Raw genomic sequence first — 6,303 nt, forward strand, 5'->3', positions numbered from 1 at the left:
AATCCTGGACTACTTGAGCCATTGTTGCTCTGTTCAGGGGACTTTTGTTTCTAGTGCTAACTAAACAGTTGTAGAATCTAGTGCAAAATAAGTATGTTTTGGGCACACACTGCCTTCAGATATGTAGATGATTCTGAATCTGACACCTCTGAAATTCTGAATTCATAAATTTCATTAGGCTCACTGAATTTATTCTATCTTAATGAACATACACAGAGCTCTGTACCACTAAACGGAATCCAACAACTTGTTTTCTCTAGATTTATCATCCCTTGAGTTTTATCACTTAGGTCATAATTTTGCTTTAAGATGTATGTAAAAAAAAAGGAAAAGAAAATGCTATCAAAGTTGTTAAGTCAAATGTAACTACTTTCTCAAGGTAATGCCACCTTTCAAACATAAGCTATCAGTCTGTAAGCACTGTCTCTGGCTCCTAGCCCATCCACTCTCACTGCTTCTCTGCAAAATGTAGTATAGGATCTGATGTTATTCTTAATTCACTCAGACAACATAGGTTTAGCAGGTGCCAGAAACTGTATTATAAGTAATCACATCAATGTGAACATTTATTAAGTCAAAATGCTTTTTAGTTTTTGTATAAAGGACTTAGGGTTTGGGGAATTTAAGGGTGGTAGCAGAAAATTCTGGGTGACCTTGTGTTTTAGGTTTGGTACAAGAACTGGCCAGCCATCATGAGGTCTGTGTTCCCTCTGCAGAACTGAGAGTATGCACCACTGCCTTGTCCAATAATTTCTGCATCAAGAATTAGGGGGGATGAAAGCCAGGTTGTTTGCTTGGGGTTCTGTATAGCCTTTGCTGGGCCATTTAAAGGTGATAAAGAAAGAAATCATTCAGGGACCGAGGAGACGCTCAGTTCCAGGGAAACCAGTTATCCTCTGAACTAGCAGTCAGTCACTCCCTCAATTGTCAGTACTTTTTCCTTCTTGCCCTAAATGTCCTTGCTTGCTGGGTTGCACACTAGTAGTTATGATAATTCCCGGAGATGAAAAGCTCTTGACCTTCATGCTCTCCCCTGACACTCATGTCTTTGTACATCAGATGAAATCCTACGATGTCCGTATGAACCATGAGCAACACTTTCGCCTAAAGAATGCGCTCATGCCTTTACCATGGCATTTCCCATTCAGTTCTCTGAGGCTGGAGAACTTCAAGCCAGTGTTTTCCTATGCACCCTGGACAGTAATGATGGTAGTGGCAAGGCATCCAATTGTCCTCTAGACTCTCTTGGGTGGATTACATCAGAGCTAGAGATATGGATGTTATTGAAAAGAATCCCAAGGAATTTCCCAATGCAAACCAGGGGCATGCACACACTAGGGAAGAGAATATAATTCCCAGAAACACTCAGTAATGATTAACATATTTTATTGTTTGTGGCTTGGGGGTAGGGACAAGGGAATCTATTGGTCATGACAGAAAACAAACCAATAAAGAGGATAAAAAAAATGGTGAAAGAATTCCTCAGAAATCCAATATGTCTCTATAAAAGAGTTTAGATAAATAAAATGATCTGAGATATGATACCAAGAAAAACTCATAAAATTTTTCAACTTCCTACAAACAATGTCCATAGAAGCTAATTAGCTGAGATGCAAAGTGGCTTTGATATGTGTGAGTCCATGGCCTGGCAGAATTGAATCAACTGACCAATCAGGAGCCTTCTCTCTTCACAGTGGCAAATGAGGATGCTGTTTAGTCAATATTCAGCCTAATCATGACCTATTGTATATGAAGTATATTGTCTATGACCTATTGCATATATATTTTAAAAACTCAAGGAAAGCATGGACTTTGATGATTAAAGGTTATAATGAACCTCTGCTTAGGGCCCTACTGTATCAATGTTGTTTTGTGGCACTAATGAATTATTTTATCCATACCAAGATAACTCAAAGATAAGCTCTTTCCTAAAAAAAAAAAAAAATGAAGGCAGGGCTTGACAACATCACTTTAGGTTCAATCAGGGCATTTTGAAAGACACATGATCAAACACAAAACTGCAGTCTTTTGAAATGAGCTTAAAGAAAACCACAATTGCCAGGCATGGTGGTGCATACCTGTTAACCCAGCACCTTGGGAGGCTGAGGCAGGAGGATTGCAAATTTAAAGCTAGCTTCAGCAAAATTGAGGTGCTAAGCAACTCTGGGAGCCCAAAATGAAATACAAAATAGGGCTGGAGATATGGCTCAGTGATCGAATGTCCCTAAGTTCAATCCCTTGTAGTCTCCCCTCCCCCCAATAAAGAAAACCACAATCAACTTCCTGCTCTATAAACACAGGTGAACAATGCCTAGGGAACTGGGTGAGTTGCAACATTGTCCAGCTCCTTCTTTGCAGTAGGGTGAGCATAGATTCCACTTAAACCAGGAATCCCAGATCCTCAGGTAGGACAGATCACTACCTCAAACTCAGTAGCTAAGGAAGGTTTAATAAAGAGACTATATAAGGTATGGAAAATGTTTGGGAAAACCAGCAAGGATTTGATTCGGCACTCCAGAGAGAAATAGAAGAAAATTTTTACCACCCTTTTGCCTGAAGCAAAGAAAAAGCAGCATTTCTTGGAGTTTCAAGAGAATAGTTGTGCAAAGAGGACTTTGTGGCAGGAGCTGGGCTCTTTGAGGGGGACACAGGTCCATGACAGAATCCTGGGGTCAGGGGAGAAAAGGGAGACAGAAACACAACTCTACTCTCCACCTGCCCTCTGGATTCTTATCAGGTGTCTCCCATTGTCCGGAGCTAATGAGAACCTTCCTGGACACAGAGCAGGGTGAAAAGGTGGAGAGTGGAGAAACAGGCAACCTGAGGATATCCAGCCCACATGGTTCTGGGAAACTGGAAAAATGGTGCCTTCCTGCCCCAGAGCTGAATTCTGGATGCCCAAACAGCACAAAGGCTGAGAACTGGACATTGACGGAAAGAGAAAGCAAATGCATCCTCCCCCACAAGGAGTGCAGTTCTCCTATCCCAATGCTGGCCGCAGGGCCGGGCTTTTCTTTTCCTAAAGTTGTGATATAAACTGAGGAATGGCCTCTGGACAGAATAGAGAGACAAGGGTCTTTCACACTGGCCATCTAGCACAGCCTCTGTCCCCAGGTAAGAGTTTTTATTTTACCCCTCATTTATACACTGTATATCATACGACGGTGGCTTTTAGCAATAACAGTGAACAATGCTGATTCAATATGGAACTCCTCTCTTCTCTCTTCCCTTCCAGTACCTTCGCCACACTAAAGACAAGCGATGTCAAAAACTCAAATCGGAGCTTGTCTCCCTCCTGTCTCAACTTCTTCAGTGGCTCTCTCTTATTCTGTCACTGAAGTCAAAATTGTTGGCAAGCCAATAGGATGTGCCATCTTACTTTACACCTGCTGTTCTTGACCATCAGGCTCAGACACCTTGACTGTGGTGCCACAAACAGACTCAATTCTTGCCCACCTATCTCTTTCACAAGTGCTGTTCCCTGTTTGGAATGGTTCTCTACCTCCCCTCCCTCCAACACCTCTTCACTTGGGTAATAACAATTACAACTACATGTCAAGTTCAATGCCACTTCTTCAGAAAGAACACCCCTGATCCTGTCACTGACTGTGGTTACCTGGCATCTTCAGGCCTTCAGTACGTATGTGCAGATGGTACACCAGCCACATGTACAATTTCTCACAGGATATTTGCACTCCAAAGAAGTCTAACTTAAATATTTGTGATGACAACTTACCCACAAGTGTATGTAACATGTCTCCAAGAGGCAGAACTGTTTTTCAAATGTGCACAAACTTGATGCATTGACTGTCATTCTGATTTATTTTTTTCTTCTTAAAACTTTGCCTATATAACAGAGACCAGAGTTGCCTTTATTTAATTTTTAATTAATTATTCATAAAATTTTGAACATTTAGATTCTCTCTCTCATGCCTGAGTGCACCTTCCCTTTGAGAAGAGATTGACTTTGTCTTGGATGTTGTTTTAACTGCACAGCCTGCCTTTAATTCTGCCACTTGGGTCCAGTTAGCAATATGTGTTGAGACTGGCTGCGTCCTGGCTTAGTGTCCTGTGGTGGCTAAACCTGGGGTTTTAAGCAAACAGGGCTGCTCCTTTCAACTTGACATACATTTGCGTCTGTCCACAGAGCCACAAGAAAGCAAATAAATCATGGTTGGCTGGTGAGTTATTTAGTCCTCTGACAGAAATGCCAGAGCTGCTCAGCACCTAAGATGCGTGGTATCATTAACCAATAAAAATCTGTCAACATTTTTTGCTTTTTAAAATGCTTTCCTTGTAGTTAGAAGCTATTTGTATTGAGTAGAATGGCAAGCAGACATAAGTCCTACTGAGTTTATCGTCCAGGCTCTATATCAGTATATAATAGTGCATGGCATTTTAGTAGTTTATCTGACACCACAGAAACAGCCACACTTAGCAAACTCGAAGACTCTGGCGGGTTCCCCTGGCAACCAGAGTCGCTTCAAGGCATCTCAATGCTCTGCCCATGTTGACTTCAGTTTATTTTGGCCATTAGTTTGGTTAAGAAAAAGGGAGAAAATTAGGGGTACATAAATTAAACAAAACCACTTTTATTATAATCAGTGTTATTTTATCTTCAAAAGACTATCTCAACTAGTAGAGTTTTCTTTACCAATGATCAGCATTAGGACATCTTCTTACATTTTAGAAGTCCTGGCTGAGTTCTGCATCCTGCTTTAGTTATAGAAATATATTCCAGAGAAACCCTTTCATACTCATTATGTTCAGTCTGTCTTCCCTATACATGGTTGCTGTATCTGTGGATCAACCAACTGCAGATTGAAAAATACATACATATTAAATTGTGGTTTTACTAAACACATACAGACTTTTTATTTCTTGTCTTTATTCCCTAAACAATACAGTCTGTTTGCATACAGTTGTATTATGTCTGATATTATGTCACCTAAAAATGATTTAAAGCTTAGAAGAGGGCATAGCTTATATACAAATACTATGCCATTTTATATAAAGGTCTTAACCACCTGTGATTTTGATATCTGTGGAGGTTCTGGAACAAATCTTCAGAGAATACTGAGGGACAACTATATACATGAGAAAAGGAGATAGAATTTAAATTGATAGAATTGTATTGTCCGACTCTTAGAATTTTTTACAATTGTAAAACTTTACCTAAATCATTTAAAGTAGTACATTTTCCTTTCTTCTTTTCTTTGTTAAATACCTCCCTCCTAAATTTGTTTTGCGCTTGGGGCATATGGGGTCTGCATTTGTCTCCTTATATGAAACAGTTCTGTTCAATAGGCACAAGGCAAGAACCGTGTTTGCACATATGGAACATATGAGTTTGAACCCAGATCTAGCTGTGTGAACCACCTATCTGTGTGCTAAATAAAGAAAACAACCACTGTGGAAAGTGAGTGCAATAGAAAGATAGGCACACTTTCAAAAGTGTGTACCACAAAGACAGTTGTGTCTTTAATGCACGAGATCATAGATAAATAGATAAGTAACAGTTGAAAAGATACATGGGTAATTTTGGATTTCCCAATAGTTTTCATTGACAAACTATTTTTACCTTCTTTTCAACTCTAGTACTATTCAGTTTTTGCTAATTCCAAATGAAACGAATTTGCTTGGCTAGTTTGGTGATAGCATAGGATCATTCTAACAGGAAGTTAGTCTTTAGCCATAGGAGGTAAGATTCTGTTTGTCATCTTCCTTATGGAGAAGTCACCCCTAGATACATGGAGGTTCCAGAAGGGCTGATTATTTTTCAAAAACATGGTACTTTCCAGTAAGAATTTGTACATAGGCAGGGCACCGTGGTGCAGGCTTATAATCCCAGCAGCTCAGGAGTAACCCCCTCCCCCCGCAAAAAAAAAAAAAAAAAAAAAAAGAATTTACAAACAGACTTAAAGGATACAAGATTTGATAATCTTGAAACTCAAAGTTGAAGTGATACATTTGGCCAAAGGGACGCTTTTCTTTTGCTCTTCACATCATACTTCTCCAAAGAGTTGTGCATTTTAAGGCTGTGGGAAACTTCTGGTGACCAAATCTCCTTTGGGGTCAGGGTGTCTTGAAAGAACTAGGAGCCCTCTTCTACTGTGAGCTGATGAAGGGAAGGTCTCTCGAGCCCTTTAGAGTGCTGAGGTGTGATCTTGAACTTGAACTATGGAAAACAGTGTGTTAGGTTAAGACAGTGAATCCACTTGGGAAATTCACTGCCTAGTCCTTGTTCTCCTATCCCACCTCCAATACCCAATGAGAAAGGGGAATGTCCCCACTTTCTTTGCC

This window comes from Urocitellus parryii, chromosome 7 (genome assembly GCF_045843805.1).
Source record: "Urocitellus parryii isolate mUroPar1 chromosome 7, mUroPar1.hap1, whole genome shotgun sequence".
NCBI lineage: Eukaryota > Metazoa > Chordata > Mammalia > Rodentia > Sciuridae > Urocitellus > Urocitellus parryii.